Source organism: Ambystoma mexicanum, chromosome 6p, assembly GCF_040938575.1.
Source record: "Ambystoma mexicanum isolate Mex_15411 chromosome 6p, UKY_AmexF1_1, whole genome shotgun sequence".
Classification (NCBI taxonomy): Eukaryota; Metazoa; Chordata; class Amphibia; order Caudata; family Ambystomatidae; genus Ambystoma; species Ambystoma mexicanum.
Genome location: NC_090935.1, coordinates 93,410,920 through 93,438,650, shown reverse-complemented (window position 1 = coordinate 93,438,650; position 27,731 = coordinate 93,410,920).

Here is a 27,731-nt window from a genome sequence, read left to right as displayed (position 1 = left end):
AGCCCATAGGCGGGCTCACACTGCCACCTTCTGGCAAAGTCCGGGAACTGCAGCAACAGGAGAGAGTGCGCAGCTGGTCACTTCGATCGGCTGGATGGACAATCTATAAGGGGTGATTAGTGAACATGACGAGAGGCTGTCCCCATTGTCCCATTGGGAGGAGGTATGGGATGACCTGTCACCCCTGGCCGTGCGCTGGAGGGGTTGAGCGCCTGCTGCGGAGACCCGCGTCTAGCAAATAGCGACACATTCGGGTTTGCGTGTGTATGGTATGTTTGTGTGTGTGTGTGTGCTTGTCTGTGGTCGTTTGTATTGAAGACACGTCATATGAACTGTGCAACGCTTTAGTTGAACTCAACTGAATGTGCTGGGCGTCAGAACTCAATGTCACTTTAGTTGGTGGAAAGCACACACTTTCCTTCTGTTTCACTACACAGGGGAGAAAGAGTGAAGGGCCCGGGGCCCCACACTGGAAGAGTTCAGACAAGGGACAGATTGAGCCAGAATCTGTGGACAAGCGCGAGAGTGCTTCCTCACCTTCGAGTCTGACTCAACATCAAAGGGTGGGCGTCGAAGGGGAATAGGGCTACTTGCCCCCAAACCGGAGCAACTCAAGGCTGGGGCTCTCCTTTGGAGCATAATGGAAACTAAATGCAACATGCACCGCCCGAGGCGATACTAACTTTCCCTAAACACCAGACTAACCTATTGTTACAGGGTCTTCCCGCCCCCACACGACCCCTCAGGCACTCGGACACAAATAATACACAGGAGCCCAGAAGCAGAGAGAAGCAGCCTGTAATGCAAACAGACCAGCGATTGGGGGGTTGTGTACTGCTCTACCCCCCACCCAGGCATGGCTTATCCTCATATACAAATGGAGTGACTTAACCCATTCTCCACCCATGAAACAACACGTATAATGAAAAGCTCCATTTCGGAGAAAAGGAGGAAGGAGTACAGCCGCGGTTGCGAAATGCTTTCTCTGTCATAGCTGCGAGGCAGCCTCTGGCCTTAGGCATCTGCAGTGTCATCAGCTGTGTACTTCTCAGGAGGGCTCATGAGCCGGCCCGGGCAGCCAGAGGCATCACGCATTCCACAGCTCTGCGACCTCGCTTGGCACGGGTGTACAGCTGCAGGCCAGTCCGAGGCCAGTCTCATGGCATCAGATGGGCCTCAGAGAAACCAAAAGAAAATGCAGTAGCAGAGTTGGTAGCACCTACCACAAATACACCAATACATCTCTCCGCACACCACAGGGAACCACAGACACAATTCACATTAGCAGCCTGGAGTGCACATTAAACACTGCATCAGACAACTCACAAAGGATCAAAAACCTAGGCGCCGAGAGAGGCACATCCAAGTCGCAATAAAGCAAACTTGCCCCACTACCGCTGCTTCTCTGGCGTTATCCCCCCACCCCCCATCTCTTGCAGCTCATGAAGCTCACACAAACCATGAAAATACCAGGCGCTGCGTAATACAAGACTCGATAACCTAGCAGAACTGGGCAGAGCAAAGAGTTCCACTCATTCGCTGAATGGCTGAAGCGACTTCGGTGAGTGGCAACAACTTGAAACACTTGTGTATTGGCGTGTTATAAATGCCATATATCATATCATATCATAACTGGGGAGGAAGCTGAAGTTGGATCTGCTGCTGTCAGTCTGCTATACTACATCGCTGGTGCACTGGCCGCCGAGGCTTGCTATCTGCCGGTCAAATCATGTGATATGATACTAAGAGAGGGCCAGTGCAACAATGAGTAATCCTAGGGGATGTTCGCAGGGACCACTAACAGAGGAGCAAGAGGGCACACCATGTTCTGTCACTAAAATCAGTTAAATATGCCCCATCGTTTCAAAGCCTATTTTTCAAATAGTGTGAAGTTAATCACTTCCAAGGACTTCAATGTTTGACGTTAGGTCACGGTGAGATACAATTATTTGTGCAGAATGACACAGTTTAGTAAAGAGGTGAAGCCAGGACTTAAACACACTCGGCAGTTTGGCCACTTGAACACATATCTTACAAGCTCTACTTGATAAAAAATATTTAAGTTTTTGGCGACGACTACAATAATGCTGTCTTATAGTATTTAATTGCAAAGCACACACATCACACAGTAAAGCAACCTGGCAATATGTAAATCCTTATACCAAGTTCAAATTATCAAGTCTCAGTATTATTTAGTATTCAAAGTAATAGCCGTCCAGATTCGTGAATGAAGACTTTTAATTGTGTATTCAGCTGACACGTGTTTCGACCCAAAGGGTCGTCCTCAAGGCTGTCACATTAGTTAATGAAAGGATACATTTCATAAAAAGGGGAAAAAAGAAACGAATGGTAACATGTGAAATAAAAGAAAACCATATAACAAATCATAAGTGTGTACATGAATAGTGAACAAAAGATAAACATGTTCATTCAGTCATGCATTCATATGTCATTAATTAAGCAATGAGGGTGTACATACCCAAATGCAAGTTCATAGTCCAATAATCAAAAGGATACAGCGAGCAGATGGGGGAAGAGAAGACAGGGAAGCAACCTTTAGGATACAGCGAGCAGATGGGAGGAAGAGAAGACAGGGAGGCAACCTTTAGGATACAGCGAGCAGATGGGGGGAAGAGAAGACAGGGAGGCAACCTTTAGGATACAGCGAGCAGATGGGGGAAGAGAAGACAGGGATGCAACCTTTAGGATACAGCGAGCAGATGGGGGAAGAGAAGACAGGGAAGCAACCTTTAGGATACAGCGAGCAGATGGGGGAAGAGAAGACAGGGAAGCAACCTTTAGGATACAGCGAGCAGATGGGGGAAGAGAAGACAGGGAAGCAACCTTTAGGATACAGGGAGCAGATGGGGGGAAGAGAAGACAGGGATGCAACCTTTAGGATACAGGGAGCAGATGGGGGGAAGAGAAGACAGGGAGGCAACCTTTAGGATACAGCGAGCAGATGGGAGGAAGAGAAGACAGGGAGGCAACCTTTAGGATACAGCGAGCAGATGGGGGGAAGAGAAGACAGGGAGGCAACCTTTAGGATACAGCGAGCAGATGAGAGGAAGAGAAGACAGGGAGGCAACCTTTAGGATACAGCGAGCAGATGGGGGGAAGAGAAGACAGGGAGGCAACCTTTAGGATACAGCGAGCAGATGGGGGGAAGAGAAGACAGGGAGGCAACCTTTAGGATACAGCGAGCAGATGGGGAAAGAGAAGACAGGGAGGCAACCTTTAGGATACAGCGAGCAGATGGGGGGAAGAGAAGACAGGGAAGCAACCTTTAGGATACAGGGAGCAGATGGGGGGAAGAGAAGACAGGGATGCAACCTTTAGGATACAGGGAGCAGATGGGGGGAAGAGAAGACAGGGAAACAACCTTTAGGATACAGCGAGCAGATGGGAGGAAGAGAAGACAGGGAAGCAACCTTTAGGATACAGGGAGCAGATGGGGGGAAGAGAAGACAGGGATGCAACCTTTAGGATACAGCAAGCAGATGGGGGAAGAGAAGACAGGGAAGCAACCTTTAGGATACAGCGAGCAGATGGGAGGAAGAGAAGACAGGGAGGCAACCTTTAGGATACAGCGAGCAGATGGGGGGAAGAGAAGACAGGGAGGCAACCTTTAGGATACAGCGAGCAGATGGGGGAAGAGAAGACAGGGATGCAACCTTTAGGATACAGCGAGCAGATGGGGGAAGAGAAGACAGGGAAGCAACCTTTAGGATACAGCGAGCAGATGGGGGAAGAGAAGACAGGGAAGCAACCTTTAGGATACAGCGAGCAGATGGGGGAAGAGAAGACAGGGAAGCAACCTTTAGGATACAGGGAGCAGATGGGGGGAAGAGAAGACAGGGATGCAACCTTTAGGATACAGGGAGCAGATGGGGGGAAGAGAAGACAGGGAGGCAACCTTTAGGATACAGCGAGCAGATGGGAGGAAGAGAAGACAGGGAGGCAACCTTTAGGATACAGCGAGCAGATGGGGGGAAGAGAAGACAGGGAGGCAACCTTTAGGATACAGCGAGCAGATGGGGGGAAGAGAAGACAGGGAGGCAACCTTTAGGATACAGCGAGCAGATGGGGAAAGAGAAGACAGGGAAGCAACCTTTAGGATACAGGGAGCAGATGGGGGGAAGAGAAGACAGGGATGCAACCTTTAGGATACAGGGAGCAGATGGGGGGAAGAGAAGACAGGGAGGCAACCTTTAGGATACAGCGAGCAGATGGGGAGAAGAGAAGACAGGGAGGCAACCTTTGGGATACAGCGAGCAGATGGGGGAAGAGAAGACAGGGAGGCAACCTTTAGGATACAGGGAGCAGATGGGGGAAGAGAAGACAGGGAGGCAACCTTTAGGATACAGCGAGCAGATGGGGGGAAGAGAAGACAGGGAAGCAACCTTTAGGATATAGGGAGCAGATGGGGGGAACAGAAGACAGGGATGCAACCTTTAGGATACAGGGAGCAGATGGGGGTAAGAGAAGACAGGGAAGCAACCTTTAGGATACAGCGAGCAGATGGGAGGAAGAGAAGACAGGGAGGCAACCTTTAGGATACAGCGAGCAGATGGGGGGAAGAGAAGACAGGGAGGCAACCTTTAGGATACAGCGAGCAGATGGGAGGAAGAGAAGACAGGGAGGCAACCTTTAGGATACAGCGAGCAGATGGGGGGAAGAGAAGACAGGGAGGCAACCTTTAGGATACAGCGAGCAGATGGGGGGAAGAGAAGACAGGGAGGCAACCTTTAGGATACAGCGAGCAGATGGGGGAAGAGAAGACAGGGAAGCAACCTTTAGGATACAGCGAGCAGATGGGGGGAAGAGAAGACAGGTAAGCAACCTTTAGGATACAGCGGGCAGATGGGGGGGAAGAGAAGACAGGGAAGCAACCTTTAGGATACAGCGAGCAGATGGGGGGAAGAGAAGACAGGGAGGCAACCTTTAGGATACAGCGAGCAGATGGGGGGAAGAGAAGACAGGGAGGCAACCTTTAGGAGACAGCGAGCAGATGGGGGGAAGAGAAGACAGGGAGGCAACCTTTAGGATACAGCAAGCAGATGGGGAAAGAGAAGACAGGGAAGCAACCTTTAGGAGACAGCGAGCAGATGGGGGGAAGAGAAGACAGGTAAGCAACCTTTAGGATACAGCGGGCAGATGGGGGGAAGAGAAGACAGGGAAGCAACCTTTAGGATACAGCGAGCAGATGGGGGGAAGAGAAGACAGGGGGGCAACCTTTAGGATACAGCGAGCAGATGGGGGGAAGAGAAGACAGGGAGGCAACCTTTAGGATACAGCGAGCAGATGGGGGAAGAGAAGACAGGGAGGCAACCTTTAGGATACAGCGAGCAGATGGGGAAAGAGAAGACAGGGAAGCAACCTTTAGGATACAGCAAGCAGATGGGGGAAGAGAAGACAGGGAAGCAACCTTTAGGATACAGCGAGCAGATGGGGGAAGAGAAGACAGGGAAGCAACCTTTAGGATACAGCGAGCAGATGGGGGGAAGAGAAGACAGGGAGGCAACCTTTAGGATACAGGGAGCAGATGGGGGAAGAGAAGACAGGGAAGCAACCTTTAGGATGGGTTAAATGCCTACATTTGCCAGTTATGCTCTTATTGGGGTTCAGACTAATATTAGTGGAAATACATTCAGCAAATAGTCTGTGTAGATAACCACCAGATACCATTTCTGAGGTGAGTTACCCACAAAAAGTTCATGCCGTAGTGATTCCCCAAAAAATCCTTTGAGAAAGTGCCACTCCAAAGTGGCCCAATGAGGTTGCACGTCTGAGTGTGAACTATGGCACGTGGTGCTCGATCACCCAGTCACATTGCTTGTTGGTGTATCACAAAGTTATTACGTGCTCTCGATTCGGACTGGGCTGCATAGTCAGCGAGGTAGGGCGATGCGGGCCACATTATCGAATACAGCAGAGAGGCCAAGCAGTACGATAGCGACTCCTGTGTCAGAGTGCACCTGATATGATGTGATAGGTTATTTATAACGCGCTTTTTCCCAGAGGTTTCTATACGCAGACCTGGGGATCGAACCTGTGTTGCTCCGTGTCATCTTGCTTCCAAGGCGAGCATGTTGCCCCTGAGCTATCCTCCTGAGACCTGCATCTTGAGGTCCTCCCAGATGGGAGCCAAGGCTGGATCAATCCCTCTAACGGGATATACCCCACCCATGCGAGCAAACTGTTACACTGTGGACCTCATTACCCCACGTCTGTAAACTTGGAGTCTCACCACCTGCACTTTAGGTGAGCCCTTAAACTCATGCTATACACATGACGGCTACCAACCAAAAACGCACCAAAGCTCAGTGGCCGTTTTTTCCGAACTGAAGCTGCCAACAGCACATCAAGGCTCTCTTGCTCTTCTCCCTCTTAATCCCACTAACAAACGGCCCCCCAACCGTCCTTACTTTGCAGATCCGCCAGAGCGCCAAGAGACCACGCAAGTGGCATCAGTGCGCGGTACAAGACCACATAATATACAAGGAAGCATTCCCAGCATGAGGGAGGCAGCACACACCTGCGCTTTGGTTGTTCATGAATTATATGTGTACTTACCTCTGCAGATTTCCTGTCAGATTCTTTTGTGAATACCAAGACCAGAAGTGCTTATATTTCCTTGGTCACGCCTGTTTCCTAAGCCTTTCCATTACCCTACCCTACCCGCCCCTTGCCCTTTGAACTCTGAAGAACAGCACCATTCGATAAATTCATCGGGGCAGTCATGGGGTTAGAGAACTACAGCTCATTCTAGGAGTTTGTCAATGCAATGCACATTGTGTGTCTACCTTCCTGTAGTCATTTGTCTCTGAGTGGGCTAAGAAGGATCCTTTCCATTGAGGTTTTCAAGAGGACATTTTGAACTCGGCTGGCCAGATCCCTAAGGATGTTCAGTGTGTCTGGAATCAGTGGCAGCTGTGGGGGACCAATCAAAATCGTTTCCATGAAGAGAGCATGGGGTGGCGTGAGAGCAGGCCCTCCTAAGGGTTGGGGGCGGAGGGACAGTTCCCTAAAATGGGAAGAGGAGAGTGGGAGAAAGTTATACCCTGTGGCTGCATAATTAAGGCGAGAAGGCTTGATGGTGGGTGGGTGGACAGACATAGGCAAAGATGTGGGTGTCAAGACAGCAGATTTCATCATACAAGTAATCAGAAGTGTACACACAGGTAGCATGTACACATGCCAAAGGGATAGTGCAATATCAGATAAGTTTGTGCTTTTGTGTTCCCTATGCAGTGTGTACAGACTTGTGTTGGTGATGGACGGACCACAGGTGAGCTGCGAGGTACGGCTCACCAGAACACAAGAATACCCTGTCCCAGCCCCTCCACTGCCCTGCAGCAGGTATGCGGGTTTGCATTCATTGAAAGATCAGGATGTCACTCATGAGAGAGAAGTCATCCCTAAGAGGCAGCATAGATGGCAGAGGCCGTCCCAGCATAGGGAGCCTTAAGAAAAGTCTGATGGGTTCCATGTCATAATGTCGCCTGGAAAAAGTCGCCAGGTAAGTGACTTTTTTTCCTGACCCTTAAAATTCTTTACCCAAATATTCTAGGAGGGGTATCATTTTATATTATAAACTCCAATCCTAAAATATTTAGGGAAAATGTTTGATTTTACTACTGAGGGTGCATTATTTGGGAAAGGTCGCCCCCTGGTGGCCATTTCGCTGTACACCATCTGATGGAGCAAAATATCAGACAATGACCGGTTGGGGTACAGATGAAAACATGGAGCAGAGGCAGAGCCAGGGTACAGACATAAGCAAGATTTATGTAGAGGCCCTAGAGCCTTTACAAGTCAGCTATACTCGCATATACCCAATAACACCATACTTACATTATACCACTAAATAGTGACGCATCCTTGGAAAGGTTGGGCTGAGGTCAGCAGGTGGTTTTTGTGTTCTATGTCCATAGGTTATGCGCAAAAGGTTGCACCTGCGATTGCAGCATAACAAGGTTGCAATCCCACAGGTGCAACCTTTTGTGAGTGACCCTGTCCCCGTCCTTGTCAGGGAGTCCCCCCACACCCATAGCTGCTATGGAGCCACCTACTCTCTCTCCCACCACCCTCCCCCCCATTTACCCGAGGCAGGCTCAGGCCTTCGACTGCCTGCTCCTCTCCCCCGCTGTCAGTCTGTGTGCCGCGGTGCTGGAAGCCCCAGCAGTGATCCCAATCATAAAAGTGAAATAGGTACAACTCGAGCGGTATACCTCCTTCGCCTTCTGTGGTAGCGCAGGCTGAGGCTAGATCTTCAAGAAGGGTGTAAGCCGATGGCAGCAGTAACCCAAACAACTTAAGTACAAAGACTTAAAATAAAATTCCTAGTCAGGGTTCTGTAAAAATATAGGATTCTAATTAAACAGTAAGAATGCAAGTAATTGACAATAAACGCAATCAAAATCCCACCCCTGGAAACAAACACAGAAAACACAAGGCTGATAGCACACTGGGTAGATGAACAGGGTGTTGAGGCATTGATTTGGCACAATCCCATAGCTCAAGAAGGTTTCCCATTAGAAAAAGGCAGAAAAGGGGTGCCTAAAAGAAACTATGGTCCCAAAGGAGGACCAGCGGGACAGGGCCTCTTCATATTGCTTTATGTCTATGTGTTTTGTGTTCGACAGGCACTGTAGATGACGGTAGGCTGGTTACAGCAAGACATATGTGTGCACTACAATGTTGGCATGTAGAATTTGGAAAGGGGGGTCTGATTAGTACACCACTCTTTCAGAAACAGAATTACCTTCAACATTTTTTGTTAAAAAATATTAAAATAAAAGCTTGGGCTATTATACCCTCACCAGATGTCATTGGCCCTCATTACGAATCTGCTGGTAACCCGCTGGTGCTACCGGTTGGTTACCAGGAGACTCGCCTTACCCTTTCCAACACCTGATATACCGGTAATACCAAGATTTTAAGGGCGGTGGAGGAACAGTAAGTTCCCATTCCTGTGGAGCCCATAGGACTGGGAACCCTGAAGCACCGGCACTGTTGGTAACGTTGCCTCAGTAAAAAATCTACCGGTAGGGGCCTGAACTATCGTCAGATTAGCCCTGCCGGTAGTTCAGGCCTGCCGGCAGGTTAGGCCTGCCGGTAGTGGAGCCCTGCCGGCAGGGTAGGCCTGCCGGTAGTTCACAGCTCCACAGCTCCTACCAGCAGATTTGTAGCTTGGCGGTCCGGAGAAGAAGCCTGGTAAACCTGTAATGAGGGCCATTATGTCACAGGCTTGCTTTAATGTTAGGAGAGAGGGCATTCCAGTCGAGAGGGACTTCAGCGGAGTGGGAGGGAGACAGGGTGCAGGCTGGGCATAGACAGAAAGGTTGTGAAGAAGAGGGGATCGCAGTTTGAGAGGAAGAGTAGCGACAGGTGGAGTTTGTGAGGGAGAGGGGGCAAGACCATGGATGGATTTGTAGTGGGAGAGTCGGAACTTGAAGGGAGAGTGGTTATGCACGCAGAGCCATCTAGTGCGGAGTCGGAGTGTAGAGGACCTCAGTAGGTTGCAAAGGATGCAGTAAGGCAAGGTGAGGACGTTATTAAGAGGGGGAAGAAGTATACGAGAGACCAGCAGTTTTGGACAGTAGTACTGTTTGCTGTGCCCAAGGGTAGCTTATTCCCAGCCTCAGAGGCTGTGATGAAAATCTCAAGTCTGAGGTCACTGCCAATAGAGCCGCGCGGTGGAGTGTCCTGGGTGATGCAGTGAAGGGGATAGGCGTTGAGAGACAGGGAATGGCATCGGAGGCAGGGAGCATCTTGGAGGCGTTCAGCATCACGCAGCTTTGGACCATCCAGTAATGGAGGGCCGCAGGGCAGTTGGTAATACCTTCATAGATAGATGCCAGGGCTGAAGGAGGGAAAGTAGTAGAAAGTTTAATTTGAGTATCATGAGGGCAGAGGTGCCATTGGAAGCCAAAAGAAGCGATAACTTTGCCTGGGGAGGCAGCATAGATTGCAAAGAGGAGAGGGCCAAGGACACATCCACCCACAGAGTTCAGTGCCGGGGAAGAGGCAATAGAGCCCCAGGAGATGGGGAAGTGGCAGTCATAAAGGTAAGTGGCCACTCAGTCGAGTGTGGTGTCCTTAAAGCCAAGGGAAGATAAGGCGTGTAGGAGGGAGAGATGGTCAATTGCATTAAGGGGTACAGAGAGGCCGAGTAGCATGGGGATGTAGGAGAGGCGAGAACGGTGAAGTTTTGATGGAATACCTGCTTCAGGAGCCTGCTTGGATGGGAACACAGAGTGAGTTAGCCTCGAGGTAGTCGACAATACATTTGAAGACATTAATCTCACAGGTTTCAGATTGTTGGGAAAGGAGGGGGTCTGTCTGAAGAAGGAGATGTTATTCTGGTCATCAGTGGGCCTCTTGACTATGGAGATGGCAGCGGCCATTTTGTGACAGGCATGGAAGGAGTCCTTGGAGAGGAGAAGATTGAATTGAGAGTGGCGGGAGATGATAGGTACGAGCTCTTTGTTGGGTTGTTGTGCTAAGGGAAGAAAGGGGGGACGAGAGGAGTTAACGAAAACAGAGAATGAGTAGAAGTTGGGTGGGGGAGGTGCGTGAGAAATGGGAGAGTGAGAAAAGGGGAAGGTTACGGGATGGTCAAAGGAGGCGGTGGGGGAGCTAACAGAGTAGACAAGACGTCCTCTGATTTTGGAGAAGTAGGAGGGAAAGTTATCAGCGGAGTGAGAGGATCGGGGGAGTGGTTGTTTGAGAGGAAAGCAGTTTTTTGGGGGTCTGTGAAGGGTTGCCGGAAGAGAGTGGAGATAGTCAAGTAGTAGCTGGCAGGCCCAAGTGATGTAGGAGACGTTGAGGTTGCCCATGATGGCCAAGGCCATGTGTGCCAGAATGGAGTCAAGGAGACTGGCAAGATCACAAGAGAAGAGATTGAGAGTGCTGCGTGGGCAGTGGATGACACAAAGGTATTTGTATTTTTTATTTGTATATAATCTAAAAAAGATTTTCACAAAAAGATGAAAACTATTCATGTTTTCAAGACAAAATCCATTAGTCTGTTCGATGAACTGCAGCTTGTAAAGTCTTAGAATGTCTCTGCTAGTTATATCGTTATACAGGAAGATCTACTGGTCCATAGAGCTACGGCGCCACAGGTATTAATGGGAACATCTCTTTGACAATATGTTGCATAATATTGACCATGGCCAATAGCCATGATGTTCTATCCCCTACTATCAATTTTTGGCAACAAAGATCTTCGTCCATAAGAGAAAAATTGGATAAGGTGCTGTGCAGGTATTTGAAGCGAATACCTGTGTCACTGGACATACCAGGAGAAGGCGGCGAATTGTTTCTTTGGCCGAGGTGCGGTTGCAGAGGCATCAGGTGTTTGTAGCTGCTAGACCTCTAATAGCCAGTATTTCTTTCGTTTCCAGCAAGTTCAACAGAATTCTCATAAAGGTGTTGCCTGCCATTCTGTTCGGAAATAGTTTGATGTAGTTCTGAAGTTTCCAATTTTTTGAAGTTCTGTGGAAAATGTTTTGTGAGTTTGTTTTTATTAGCAGTTTCAAGTGTTGATAGCCAGTCCAGTTCTCTTATGTTTTTTAGGACTTTTACTGGGTTGTTTATAAGTTCCTCTTCGCAGCTCTCTGCAGCTGCTAAGAGGGCCATATTCTGAACCTTCCATCTGGTCAGCAGGGCACAGTTAGAGGATGACATTTCTTGATTTATCAGTTTATAGACATACGGGGTGTCTATTAGTCTGCATTTCCTGTACAAAAATAAGCTGTTACAAATTATTGAAGTATTTAGCGATGTGAGGCTAAGTTCACGTCTAATCGATGCTACTGGAGTTGACTTGGGAAGGCCAAGCACCGTTTTCCAAAATTTTGCTTACAACTTTGGCCAAATATCGGAGGGGAGATTGGGATAGCATCTACACCGTAAATCAGAACTGGTATCACCTTCTTTTTGTAGAATTCACGGACCAGAATCATCGAAAAATGACCATACTTGATGTCAATTGCTTTCTCCTGTGCAGCAAGTTTTTTTGTTTTTTCGTGAAGAAATCTTTGCATTGCTGTTTCTTTCCCCAAGCTGTCTAGGGTTACCCCTAGATATTTAAAGTCGCTTACTCTTTCGACTATGGCTGTACCCAGACGAAGGTTGGTCTTTTCCTTTTTCGTGGTCATTTTTTCGATCATCATCCTTTTGGTTCTGCCTTCATTAATGTCCAAGGTGTTCTCTGCCATATATCTCCGTAGGTTGTTCAACTGGCGCTGCAGGCCTGTTGGTGTATGATCCAAAAGGATCAGGTTGTCAGTGTAGAGTAAGCGACTGATCTTTTCTCCACCAATTTTTGGAGGGAAGGAGCGTATTTTCTTTTTGGATTCTTGGAAATGTCCTAGGTAAGTCCAAAACAAGGCTGGAGCCAGAGTACAGCCCTGTTTCACACCTCTCGCTGTCTTGATCTCCGCTGAAAGGGTCCCTTGCTAGTTTAAGCAGACTCGCATTGTGGTGTTAGAATATAAGGCTCACATTGGCTCAAGAATGTTATTTGGGCACTTCCAAGATGTCAGTTTCAACCATAGTCTAGATCTATCCACTCGGTGGAAGGCCTGGGTGAGATCAATCAAGGTTACACATATTCTAGGCCTGCCTTCTAAGACCTTACTCTTTAGAGTGCTCAAGGTGAGGATGTTAGCCTTTGCTTATAGACCAACCCCACCACATTTTTCTTAGTAAGTTGAGCAGAGTGAGAGAAGGTGGCAGAGTCTGTGTGGAGGAAAAGCCAGAGTGGCCTGGTGCCCACATGTATCCCACAATCAACACCCCCCAATAAACCACCAACCCTTGGAAACCCCGGGTAAGGATGCATGCACACACAATTGCATGTCAAAGTGCCTGCATCTAATACCAATGACCTCTTACAGAATTAGCGAAGGAGCCCTGCAGCCTGGCCTGTTAACCCTTGTGTGGCATCCAGCATATCAGGAGAAGGAGAGATACAGCTATGAAGATGAGGGGCCCCTTAGAGAGACCGATGGACAGGGCCGAGGAGAGAGTAATTGGCACTCAGGGGCCACAGGCAGGAGGACATCAGGGGAGGCTACACACAGAATTCATGGTCTCTGGCAAGCATTGGGGAAGTTATGGGCAGGAGCCCAGTGCCCTGGACAGGTCAATGGTAGGGGGATAGGTAATGGGAAGCTCTACGCCCTCCACCTGGTCTTATAGTCATCAGCCAGTGAAAGACTGCTACGCTGCATAGTCTGCGCATCGCTATCATTATTATAACATGTGTTTTTCTTATTATTATTACTATTATTATTATTGTTTATTGCTAGGAATTAAAGGGTAACTCCCCACTTGGAGCTGGTTAAGTCAGGGGGGAGGCCGTCTCTCCAGGGAGACCATAAATAACCTTTCACTGAATAGGAATAATTTGGGACCACTGTATTTATTTTTTATTTATTTTGGATTTGCAACACGGCATCTGACTGCTCACTTCAGAGCGTGCACAGGGAATGGGAGTGGTGGGGTAGAGGGTAAAACTCAATGGCCATTAGGGATTCGGAAGTGGAGCGAGTCCAGACTGTGATATCATCGCGCTAGGCACCGCAGGTGGATTGAAACAGGAATCCTTATGCTCGGGGCTATAGGTGGATGGAAACCAGGAAACATTACGCTAGGAGCCATAGGCAGGTCGAACCAGGAATCATTACGCTAGGAGCCATAGGCGGGTTGGACCAGGAATCATTACGCTAGGAGCTATAGGTGGGTGGAAACAGGAATCATTATGCTAGGAGCCATAGGTGGGTTGAAATAGGTCTCATTATGCTAGGAGCCATAGGTGGGTCAAAACAGGAAACATTATGCTAGGAGCCATATGCGGGTCAAAACAGGAATCATTATGCTAGGAGCCATAGGCAGGTCAAAACAGGAATCATTATGCTAGCAGCCACAGATGGATGGAAACAGGAAGCATTATGTTAGGAGGCATAGGTGGGACAAACCAGGAATCATTACGCTAGGAGCCATAGGCGTGTCAAAACAGGAATCATTATACTAGGAGCTACACATGGATGGAAACAGGAAGCATTACGCTAGGAGCTATAGGCGGGTCGAACCAGGAGTCATTACGGTCAGGAGCCATAGGCCGGTTGACCCAGGAATCATTACACTACGAGCCATAGGCGGGTCGACCCAGGAATCATTATGCTAGGAGCCATAGACGGGTCGAAACAGGAATCATTATGCTCGGAGCCAAAGGCGGGTCAAAACAGGAATCATTACGCTAGGAGCCATAGACGGGTCAAACCAGGAATCATTATGCTAGGAGCCATAGGCGGGTCGAAACAGGAATCATTATGCTCGGAGCCAAAGGCAGGTCAAAACAGGAATCATTATGCTCGGAGCCAAAGGCAGGTCAAAACAGGAATCATTATGCTAAAAGCCATAGGCGGGTTGAACCAGGAATCATTACGCTAGGAGCCATAGGGAGGTCGAACCAGGAATCATTACGCTAGGAGCCATAGGCGGGTCAAACCAGGAATCATTACGCTAGGAGCCATAGGAGGGTTGAACCAGGAATCATTATGCTAGGAGCCATAGGTGGGTCGAACCAGGAATCATTACGCTAGGAGCCATAGGAGGGTTGAACCAGGAATCATTGCGCTAGAAGCCATAGGTTTGTCGAAACAGGAATCATTATGCTAGGAGCCACAGGTGGGTCAAAACAGGAATAATTATGCTAGGAGCCATAGGTGGGTGGAAATAGGAATCATTATGCTAGAAGCCATAGGCGGGTCAAACCAGGAATCATTATGCTAGGAGCCATAGGCGGGTCAAACCAGGAATCCTTACGCTAGGAGCCAGAGGCTGGGTGAAACAGGACTCATTATGCTAGGAGCCATAGGCGGGTCAAAACAGGAATCATTATGCTAGGAGCCATAGGCGGGTCGAAACAGGAATCATTATGCTAGGAGCCATAGGCAGGTCGAAACAGGAGTCATTATGCTAGGAGCCATAGGCAGGTCGAAACAGGAGTCATTATGCTAGGCGCCACAGGTGGATGGAACAGAACTCATTATGCTAGGAGCCATAGGCATGTCGAAACAGGAATTATTATGCTAGGAGCCATAGGCGGGTCGAAACAGGAGCCATTATGCTATGAGCCATAGGCGGGTTGAACCAGGACTCATTTTGCTAGGAGCCAAAGGCGGGTCGAAAGAGCAATCATTATTCTAGGAGTAATAGGCAGGTCGAAACAGAAATCATTATGCTAGGAGACATAGGTGGGTCGAAACAGGACTCATTATGCTAGGATCCATAGGTGGGTCAAAACAGGACTCATTTTGCTAGGAGCCATAGGCGGGTCAAAAGAGCAAATATTATTCTAGGAGCAATAGGCAGGTCGAAACAGAAATCATTATGCTAGGAGACATAGGTGGGTCGAAACAGGACTCATTATGCTAGGAGCCATAGGCAGGTCGAAACAGGAATCATTATGCTAGGATCCATAGGTGGGTCGAAACAGGACTCATTTTGTTAGGAGCCATAGGCGGGTCAAAAGAGCAAATATTATTCTAGGAGCAATAGGCAGGTCGAAACAGAAATCATTATGCTAGGAGACATAGGTGGGTCGAAACAGGACTCATTATGCTAGGAGCCATAGGCGGGTCGAAAGAGGACTCATTATGCTAGAAGCCATACATGGAGCAAAATAGGAATCATTACGCTAGTAACCATAAGCAGATCGAAACAGGAATCATTATGCTAGTAGTCATAGGCGGGTCAAAACTGGAATCACTGCATTAGGGGCCATAAGCAGATCAAAATTGGAATCATTATGCTAGAAGCCATAGATGGAACAAAAAAGGAATCAATCTCATTGGAGCCATAGGCGGATTGAAACAGGAATCATTATGCTAGGAGACATAGGCAGGTCGAAACAGGAATCATTATGCAAGAAGCCATATGTGCGTCAAACCAGGAATTATTACGCTAGGGGCCATAGGTGGAATGAAACAGGGATCATTGCACTAGGAGACATAGGTGCAATGAAACAGGAAACATTGTGCTAGGAGCCATAGTCAGAACAAAACAGGTATCACTGCGTTAGGGGCAATAAGCAGATCAAAATTGGAATCATTATGCAAGAAGCCATAGGTGTAGGGAAACAGAAATCAATATGATTGGAGCCATAGGTGGATTGAAACAGGAATCAATATGCAAGGAGACATAGGCAGGTCGACACAGGAATCATTGCGCTAGGGGCCATAGGTGGAATGAAACAGGGATCATTGCGCTAGGAGACATAGGTGCAATGCAGGAATCATTGTGCTAGGAGCCATAGTCAGATCAAATCAGGAATCATGACGCTAGGAGCTATTGGCAGATGGAAACAGGAATCATTACACTAGGAGCAATAGGTGGACGGAAACAGGAATCATTATGCTAGGAGCCATAAGCAGATGGAAACAGGAATCATTACGCTAGTAGCCATAGGCGGATGGAAACAGGAATCATTATGCGAGGAGCCACAGGCGAATGGAAACAGGAATCATTACACCAGGAGCTATAGGTGGATGGAAACAGGAATAATTATGCTAGGAGCTATATGCAGATGGAAACAGGATTCATTATGCTAGGAGCCATAGGCAAGTCAAAACAGGAATCATTATGCAAAAAGCCATAGGCAGGTCGAAACAGGAATAATTATGCTAGAATCCATAGGCTGGTTGAACCTGGAATCATTGTGCTAGGGGACATAGGCGGAATGAAACAGGAATAATTATGCTAGGAGCTATATGCAGATGGAAACAGGAATCATGCTAGGAGCCATAGGCAGGTCGAAACAGGAATCATTGTGCTAGAGGCCATAGGCGGATGGAATCAGGAATCATTACGCTAGGAGCCATAGGCGGGTCAAACCAGGAATCCTTATGCTAGGAGCCAGAGGCTGGATGAAACAGGACTCATTATGCTAGGAGCCATAGGCGGGTCAAAACAGGAATCATTATGCTAGGAGCCAGAGGCAGGTCGAAACAGGAGTCATTAGGCTAAGCGCCACAGGTGGATGGAACAGGACTCATTATGCTAGGAGCCATAGGCATGTCGAAACAGGAATTATCATGCTAGGAGCCATAGGCGGGTCAAAACAGGAGCCATTATGCTATGAGCCATAGGCGGGTTGAAACAGGAATCATTATGCTAGGAGTCATAGGCGGGTCGAAACAGTACTCATTGTGCTAGGAGCCATAGGGGGGTTGAAACAGAAATCATTATGCTAGAATACATAGGCGGGTCGAAACAGGACTCATTATGCTAGGAGCCATTGGCGGGTCGAAACAGGAATCATTATGCTAGGATCCATAGGTGGGTCAAACCAGGACTCATTTTGCTAGGAGCCAAAGGCGGGTCGAAAGAGCAATCATTATTCTAGGAGCAATAGGCAGGTCGAAACAGAAATCATTATGCTAGGAGCCATAGGCAGGTCGAAACAGGAGTCATTAGGCTAGGCGCCACAGGTGGATGGAACAGGACTCATTATGCTAGGAGCAATAGGCATGTCGAAACAGGAATTATCATGCTAGGAGCCATAGGCGGGTCAAAACAGGAGCCATTATGCTATGAGCCATCGGCGGGTTGAAACAGGAATCATTATGCTAGGAGTCATAGGCGGGTCGAAACAGTACTCATTGTGCTAGGAGCCATAGGGGGGTTGAAACAGAAATCATTATGCTAGAATACATAGGCGGGTCAAAACAGGACTCATTATGCTAGGAGCCATTGGCGGGTCGAAACAGGAATCATTATGCTAGGAGCCATAGGTGGGTCGAAACAGGACTCATTATGCTAAGAGCCATAGGCGGGTCGAAAGAGGAATCATTATGCTAGGAGCCATATGCAGGTCAAAACAGGACTCATTATGCTAGAAGCCATACATGGAGCAAAATAGGAATCATTACGCTAGTAACCATCAGCAGATCGAAACAGGAATCATTATGCTAGTAACCATCAGCAGATCGAAACAGGAATCATTATGCTAGTAGCCATAGGCGGGTCAAAACTGGAATCACTGCATTAGGGGCCATAAGCAGATCAAAATTTGAATCATTATGCTAGAAGCCATAGATGGAGCAAAAAATGAATCAATCTCATTGGAGCCATAGGTGGATTGAAACAGGAATCATTATGCTAGGAGGCATAGGCAGGTCGAAACAGGAACCATTATGCAAGAAGCCATATGTGCGTCAAACCAGGAATGATTGCGCTAGGGGCCATAGGTGGAATGAAACAGGGATCATTGCACTAGGAGACATAGGTGCAATGAAACAGGAATCATTGTGCTAGGAGCCATAGTCAGAACAAAACAGGAATCACTGCGTTAGGGGCAATAAGCAGATCAAAATTGGAATCATTATGCTAGAAGCCATAGGTGGAGGGAAACAGAAATCAATATGATTGGAGCCATAGGTGGATTGAAACAGGAATCAATATGCAAGGAGACATAGGCAGGTCGACACAGGAATCATTGCGCTAGGGGCCATAGGTGGAATGAAACAGGGATCATTGCGCTAGAAGACATAGGTGCAATGCAGGAATCATTGTGCTAGGAGCCATAGTCAGATCAAATCAGGAATCATGACGCTAGGAGCTATTGGCAGATGGAAACAGGAATCATTACACTAGGAGCAATAGGTGGACGAAAACAGGAATCATTATGCTAGGAGCCATAAGCGGATGGAAACAGGAATCATTATGCTAGTAGCCATAGGCGGATGGAAACAGGAATCATTACATAACAGGAATCATTAGACATGGGACTGTAGGTGGATGGAAACAGGAATCATTATGCTAGGAACTATAGGTGGATGGAAACAGGAATAATTATGCTATGAGCTATATGCAGATGGAAACAGGATTCATTATGCTAGGAGCCATAGGCAAGTTGAAACAGGAATCATTATGCTAGAAGCCATAGGCGGGTTGAAACAGGAATCATTGTGCTAGGGGCCATAGGTGGAATGAAACAGGAATCATTATGCTAGGAGCCATAGGTGGTTTAAACCAGGAATCATTGTGCTAGTGGCCATAGGCGCATGAAATCAGGAATCATTACATAACAGGAATAATTAGACTAGGGGCTGTAGGTGGATGGGCACTGGAATCATTATGCTAGGAGCCATAGGCGGATGGAAACAGGAATAATTATGCTATGAGCTATATATGAATGGAAACAGGAATTATTACGCAAGAAGTCATAGACGGATGGAAACGGGAATCATTATCCTAGGAGCTATAGATGGATGGAAACAGGAATCATTACGCTAGGAATCATAGGTGGATGGAAACAGGAATCATTATGCTAGAAGTTATGTTATGTTATGCAGATGGTAGGTTGCCTGCACTGGTGTGTTGTATCCGAATGGGTAAGGTCCAATGCCTGGGATGCTTAGTCTGTGGCTGTTTGGTGTGTTGGGTGTGTCTCTGTGTAGATTGCTGGAATGTGGGGTTTTGTGCACCCACTTGTTTTATCTGTACGAGTAAAATCCAATGCCTGTTATGTTTTCTATGTGACTTTTTGTTGTGTTGGGTGTGTCTGTGAGTTTTATGTGTAGATTGGCAGGTATTTAAGGTTGTGCACACTGGCTTGTTGTGTCCATACGGGTAAGGTCCAGTGTCCGGGTTTGTTTTTTGTAAGTGTGTGTTACTTGTGAAGGTTGCGTGTTAGGGTATAGGTTGGCTAGCCCAGTGGGCGTGTGTAGTGTGTGGGTGGTGTGTTTGAGGAAGTAGAAGCAAGGTGGTTAGTGAATTGGATATGCAATCAATTCTTCTGTGTGGCTAATCTACACAATCCTATCTGTTGTGATGCATGACTAATCTCCAGAATTCTATCTAGGTCTGACACATGGTTAATCCTCACAGGTCTATCTAAAAGTGATGAAGAGAGGTTCCCATGAATGCCCCTCCTCATCCCCAGGACCATGATGGCCCAAAGACTCAAGGACGCACAGACTCAAGGACGCACAAAACCACTCATCATTCGGACAACTCCCAAGTGCACCACTGACTGAAACGTCTGCTGAGAGATATTCTCGTACACAGCCATTCAGCCATTCCAACCTTATCCAGTGAATGTCTTTATGCGTACAGATGCTTCGACAGTGATTATGGATCCCATCGCCATAATGGACAGCATCGCCTAAGTGTCAAGAAGGCACTGTGCTGACATCACCAGTGACACCACGATGTAGCAGCGTTAGTCATGAAGCACACTCGCAGCCCTGCACAGCCTTACACTCACACACACGAAGAACATGCTTACAGAGTTCTGTAGATAGAGGAAAGATACATGTACATACTGTCAAAAGCTTTATTATTTTCCTCATTCCTCATTAGCCAAATGCAGAAACGCTGAACGCAAGGCGACAAAGAAGTAGAGAGCCAGCTTTGCAGATGCTTACAGTAACTTACCCTATGGAACTACAGGAGTGTATAAGTAGCCTGCTAGGACCTAGTACGACTAACCTATAGGAACCATAGCACAATACACATGTATAGGAATCATACTATAAGTCTAATGAAAATCACAGAAGACCTCAAGTAACAGGACGCGAGACGAAGGGGAGCAGAATCAGGCTGCAAACAGTGGGAAGGCCAGAGCACACAGTCAAGGTTAGAGATAACCAACACATTTCAAGCTTCAAACGACAAGGGGCCAGCTGCAGAAAAATGGAATAAATCCTCATAATTGCAGGCGAAAAGAGCTCGGTTTGTGGTCTACAACCACGGGATGCGGCCAAACCAGACAATGGGTATTCACCCGCAGTGGGAAGATGAGCCATCTCAATAGGCCAGACAAGAGGTGAAACAAATGTTGCAATGTGAAATGCACTCAGATATGATATGATATGATATGATATGGCATTTATAACGCGCCTATACACAAGTGTTTCAAGGCGCAACTAGGCAAGGGAGGGGAACAAAAGGGAGGACGGACAGCGATCCTACTAGGCCAGGTGTCATTCAGATCGGGCAAGTGCATGGGAGGGGGCAGGGACAGTGCAGTACATGAGAAAGATGATAACAATAAGTAACGGCCAACAAGTGGCAAGTGCAATGGTAAGTGCATACATCAGGTGTCAAGGGCTGGTAGGGGGACTGTAGGGATACAGAAACAGTCCCCCAGTGCGGGGGCTGCCAGGCTGGCAGTGCAGGTGTGTGACGCTGGTGGGGGGGGGCCTGGGCCCAAGATCAGAGGGTGTCCAGGTCACCAGTGCAGTTCAGATAACAGCCAGGAGGTCAGCAGAGGAGAGGAGGAGAAAAGGCGGAAGAAAAGAGAAAGGTTTTGAGGTGCTTCCGGAACCGGAGATGGTTCTCCTCAAGTTTAATGGAGGCACGGAGGCTGTTCCAGAGGGAGGCCCCAGCCGAAGAAAGAGATCTACCACCCACTCATTGCTTGGAGAAGCGACTGGCCCTGAGGGAATTGGAGGTGGATGAGCGGAGAGCTCGAGAAGGAAGATATTTAGGAAGAGAGAGTTGAAGATATTGAGGCCCAGACCCCAAAAGGCTTTGTGGACGATGCAGAGGGTTTTGCATCCTCGCAGCCACTGGGAGCCAGTGCAGAAATTTCAGTCCTGGAGGGATACGAATGGGCACACATATTCATTTCACATCACCCTGAGAAGGTGCACAGAGGGCTGAGAATTGAGCTGGGTCTCAGCCCTGAAGAGACCATTTCCAGCCAATCAGGGGACAGAGATCCAGGGGTGGATGGTAGGGGACAAGGGCCAATGGTAATGCTATGACCCTGTAATAATGTAATAGCTTCATGGGAAAGGGGCATATCAGCCACCTGACTTGTGAGGGCCAGGAGAATAACCTCTATATGGGCTAGCCATAGGTGATACCACTCTAAGCACCCAAACAGTAGGTGAGATAGGTTTTTCAGGGAAGGGCCCAGATTGTGACGTTGTTTGGCCACAAAAAAGGTTTTGCATGGGTCCCGGAGGAGGAATCTGGGAAATCCGTCTGACTGTCCTGTATGATCGCTGTCGGTTTTGTGTAATAAACGACAGTTGCATTGCCCTTGTTATTGGCTGAGTCCTCTGTTATTCTGGGGAAAGGGTTGATGGGCCCTTGGGAGAGCAATCCCCAGACCTCTGGCATACCGAAATCTCACTAACAGTGACGCATGGCTAAACTTCACAATTCTATCTAAAAGTGACTCATGGCTAAACTTCATAATTCTATGTAAGTGTGACACAAGGCTAAACTTCACGATTCACTTTAAGTGTGATGATTGGCCAAACATCACAATTCTATCTAGCTGTGACGCATGGCTTAACTCCTCAATTCTATCTAAGTCTGGTGCATGGCTAAACTTGACAATTCTATCTAAAAGTGACTCATGGCTAAACTTCATAATTCTATCTAAGTCTGGTGCATGGCTAAACTTGATAATTTTATCTAAAAGTAACACACATGGCTAAACTTCACAATTCTATCTAGCTGTGACGCAGGGTGAAACTTAACAATTCTATCTAAGTGTGACGCATGGCTAAACTTCACATTTCCACTCTAAGTGTGACGTATGGCTAAACTTCACATTTCCACTCTAAGTGTGACGTATGGCTAAACTTCACAATTTTATCCATGCGTGACGCATGGCCAAACCCCAGCTGGACAGAGCGCAAACTCCCAAACCGAAGGCAAAATAGCAAGTGCAAAACACCCAGACCTGTGGCAACCGACAGAGGGAGAATGCCCAAGTATGGGACACAACAGTAAACCAAACCACCAAACGGTTGGTACACAGCAGAGACAGGGATCCTCGTCGCCAGCTGGTCAATCCCGGCATGCCATGCCATGTAGGCAAGAAGAGAGGCAGGGCCCCCGGTACAGTGACTGCAGCACTCCCCACCAGACCACATCCACCCGCCTGCCGCCAAACGCCGGCAGCCAAACGCCGGCCACCGGCCTCCCAGGTGAATACGGGCAAACAGGGAGCTGCTCTCTGCCCCAGGGCCTACAGCCAACAGAGCCTACTTCCTGGAGGGGTACAGCCTATCACGGCACAGGGGAGGGGGAAAAAGGGAGAAGGGGAGACGTAACACAGGTGGGGCAGAGACTACTAGAAAACTGGAAAAAAGACTCTGAAAAAATAGGAAGGAAAGCAGAGGAATGGAGGAAGAATCAAGCAGCAAAGCAGAGGAATGGAAGAAAACATTTGCAGGAAAGCAGAATGGGGGAAGAAATAAGCAGGAAAGCAGAGGAGTGGAGGAAGAAACGAGCAGGAAAGCAGAGGAATGGAGGAAAAACCTAGTAGGAAAGCAAAGGAATAAGGAGAAAATGAGCAGGAAAGCAGAAGAATGGAGGAAATAATGAGCAGGAAAGCAGATGAATGGAGTAAAAAGCGAGGAAGAAACAAGCAAGATAGTAGCGCAATGGAGAAAGAAACTAGCAGGAAAGCAGAGGAATGGAGGAAGAAATTAGCAGGAAAGCAGAGGAATGGAGGAAGAAACTAGCAGGAAAGCAGAGGAATGGAGGAAGAAATTAGCAGGAAAGCAGAGGAATGGAGGAAGAAACTAGCAGGAAAGCAGAGGAATGGAGAAAGAAACTAGCAGGAAAGCAGAGGAATGGAGGAAGAAACTAGCAGGAAAGCAGAGGAATGGAGGAAGAAATTAGCAGGAAAGCAGAGGAATGGAGGAAGAAACTAGCAGGAAAGCAGAGGAATGGAGGAAGAAACTAGCAGGAAAGCAGAGGAATGGAGGAAGAAACTAGCAGGAAAGCAGAGGAATGGAGGAAGAAACTAGCAGGAAAGCAGAGGAATGGAGGAAGAAATTAGCAGGAAAGCAGAGGAATGGAGGAAGAAATTAGCAGGAAAGCAGAGGAATGGAGGAAGAAACTAGCAGGAAAGCAGAGGAATGGAGGAAGAAACTAGCAGGAAAGCAGAGGAATGGAGGAAGAAACTAGCAGGAAAGCAGAGGAATGGAGGAAGAAATTAGCAGGAAAGCAGAGGAATGGAGGAAGAAATTAGCAGGAAAGCAGAGGAATGGAGGCTAGAAAGAGCAAGGAAGCAGGAGAAATATTACAAAATGGAGGAGTGGCATAGGGGGCAAAAGCACAACACCTACCCAGTTCTTTAAGTGGCACTACAAATCGAGCCGGGGCTCATCGAGGGGGCGTGGCCTAACAGCGGGGGCATTGATGGCCTGTTAGGCCACGCCCCCTTGACGAGCCCCGGCTCAATGGGCTACTGGCACCCCTGCCATGCAGCCTTTTGTAGAGATTAGCACCCTCTCCCTATGAGGGAGAGGGTGCTGATCTCTGCATTACTATTCTATAGGCCTGGCAGGGGACAGCGCCTAGCCTATTCAGCCTTAATGGTGGTGCTGCCCCTCGCCAGCTGGGATGGGGCAGCGTCACCATCAAGGCTGAAAGGGTGAGGCCACTGGAAGCAGAGGCCTTTTTCCTAAAGACCGAAACTCCTGCGAATCCGCGGGAGCTTCAGTATTTAGAAAGTGGCCTCACGTTTTCTCCATAATGGTGGCGCCGGTCCACGTGCATCACTTGATTAAAGGGATGCCTCGTAGGTGCGGCGCCACCATTATGGCTGAAAGGCATTTTTTTCTGAAGCCTGAAGCTCTCGCACACGAGCGATAGCTTCAGGCTGTAGAAAAAAATGCCTTTTCGTGTCGTGGCCGGGGCTGCCAGGAAGATTAGTGGGCCCCGGCAGAGCCCCGCCTCGAAACAAAATTTCGGAGCCTGCCGGGGCCCAGGCCCGGCAGGCCCCGGCCCACTTAAAGCCCTGCACCTACCTCATCAAGGCCAGGATGCTGAATGGAAAGAGCACCCTGGTCTCTAGAGGAGTCTTTGACTTCCCTAGGGGAAACAGCCAATCACAGGCACAGGGCGGGGGGGAGTTAGGGGCAGGGAGAGACCACACAGGTATGGCAGAGACTGCTGGAAAAATGAAAAAAAGACTGTGAAGAAACAGGCAGCAAAGCAGAGGAATGGAGGAATAAACAAGCAGGAAAGCAAAGCAGACTTCGTTGTCCTGTGAAGTTCTGTCATAACGGCCAATTCCAGATGGAAAGGACTGGTGCCTTTGCTGTAGCGTGCCCAGAAAGTGAGCGGTTTCCATATCGGGTTTACTAGATTGTAAGTGCTCATCCACCTTTTCCCTGAAGAGGTCTTTCCCATCTGAAGGCATGTCTACGACCCGGGATTGGGCATTGGGTCAAAGGTTTGTGGCCTCAAGCCATCCTTGTCTGCAAAGGACTACTCCATTGACAAGCTGGCGAAATCTAGCATATCAAAATCCAGGGTCATTGATGTCCATTGAAACGGTGATGGCATGGCCTGATGCCATTCGCCCTCATGGAAGATATCCATAGCTTCCTGTTTCTACAAACTACAGGATTGGGCCCAGCTTGTACCAAAACGTGCGATCATATCATGCGAGAATGCCCATTGCGTTGGCAGCCCTTATAGTTGTGGCTGTGTGATAATTATCTTTTTGCCAAAAGCATCGAGGTGTTTTCCCTCCTTATCTGCGGAAATGGAGCAGGACGACAATGTGTTGGCTGACCTCTTGCCGGCGGCAACAGAGTATGGCGTAGTTTTAGTGTGGAGGCAGACGGGAGTGCTTTCCGGGCTCTGTGCTTTTTGACAAAATGGTCCTTCTTAGCAGAAGCCATTGCAGGGTGAGCCAAGGTGATCAGGATCAAAACACGATTCATTGAGCTAGGAGCCATAGGCGTATTGAAACGCAGAGCATCATGCTAGGTGCTAGGTGCTATAGGCACATGAACAGGAATGCTCCAAAGATGCTTTTATTATGCCACATAAATAACCATCATCTCTGACATTTTTGTAAAAGAAGTACAAACAAGTACAGTCTCCCATGACAAACGGATGTATCAATAGATAGTGAATTCTTTAAAAAAATGTTTTTTTTTATTTTTCCAATACAACTTTTAATGCATATTGTAACGAGCAAAATTCAGTTGAATGTGAATCCCTTCATATTTCATACTCCTCAATCATACTTCACACATTCCTACTCATACATACAATCTAGTGGGCTCACCAGTAACATGAAATGTATCATAATAGGCAAATGTGCAAAACAGGATTAATGTGCAAATGACACAAAATACTACAAAGAAGATTACAATGGGCCTCATTACAACTCAGGCGGTAAGGGGTTTACGGCAGCGTTAACAGCGCCGACCCTTACCGCCTGATTACGAGGTCCCCTAGCGCCATGGTGCTTTTAACACCTGCTTTTAGCAGGTGTTAAAATCCATGGCGCTAAGGGACCATGGAGTTAATTACGCCACCGTAATTTACGGTGGCGTAATTAACGCCTTCCCCACTCCCATTATGCCCTATGGGGCAAAAATGGGAATGGGGAAGGGTAAATGGGGATTGGGGACTTACCGCCCCGCCTAGGTCGGAATGGGGCGGTAAGTCCGCCAACCACCATGGCGTAAACGTAGTTTGCGCCATGGTGGTAAAGTCACGGCCCAGGCGGTAACTTACCGCCTGGGTCGTAATGAGGCCCAATAAGTGTAAAACGATGGCTGTATTTACTCCAGTCTGGCAACGTTGGTTACAAACAATTATTGTTTAAGCAAGACAACACAATTATTGTTTGAGAGCAAGGGACGATGGAAGTAGTTGAAGGACACCACTTTTGTCTCAATCAAAATTTTGACAGGTAGACACACCCCCTGTTTCTGGTCTTAGTCCCGCCCCCTTTTGATGTGCTTTGATATAAACTTAATACACATTTGATACAAAAATGATATTAAAAATGTTTGAGAACGATTTTATATAAAATGAATATTTTATAGGAAGTGTTTTCTATTTCATAGCAATTTTGATATAAAGTGAATATATTTATATAAAATCTATATAAAGATGGGAGCAGTGTCCGATGTTGTTCGGTCGAGTGTCAAAAGAGCAAATTGAGTTCTGAAGATGGGGACTGTGAATCTAGGGTTTTGCAGAGTGATGTGTTGATGATGTCACAGAGCCATTCCACCCCTGGGTGATAGGAAGCAGATATACATTTTATATCAAATTGATAAGCCCCCAAAGTTTTTGATAGCAATTTGATTGAACCCCAATAATTTTTATATAAACTTTATAGGAAGCAGAAAATTATAGAATCATCTTTGATATCTTTTTTTAATATAGAATGCATATACAAATAAAAACTATTTTTTGATATACACATGTATATAGAAATCAATATAAAAATCATATTTTGGGACATACACATGCATATAAAAATATTTAAAATCATATTTTCTATATAAAAATGTATATACACATGTATATATTTTTTAAATAAAATATGAATTCAACTGTTTTATATAAACTTTCCCAAACAATGTTGATATCAATGTTTTTATATTAATTTTGATATACAAAATGTATACCAATCTTATATGAACTGGTTTTGATAAAGAGTAAAAATAATGAAAAGCAGTTTACTTTATAAGTAAAGTGTGCTTCCTAGAGCCCATACAAAATGCAAAGCTATTGTTTCTAAGTGGGCTACAGCATCTTGTGCGTGACATGCATGTGTCCCTCTGTGACCCACCAACGAGCTGTGAATCAACACTGCAGGGAGTTAATATCTACAACAAGGCCTGGTGAATCCTATGAATGTGCTGACACACAGAGAATCATTCTATCCATATCAGCAGAAAGCACAGATGGGATTTATA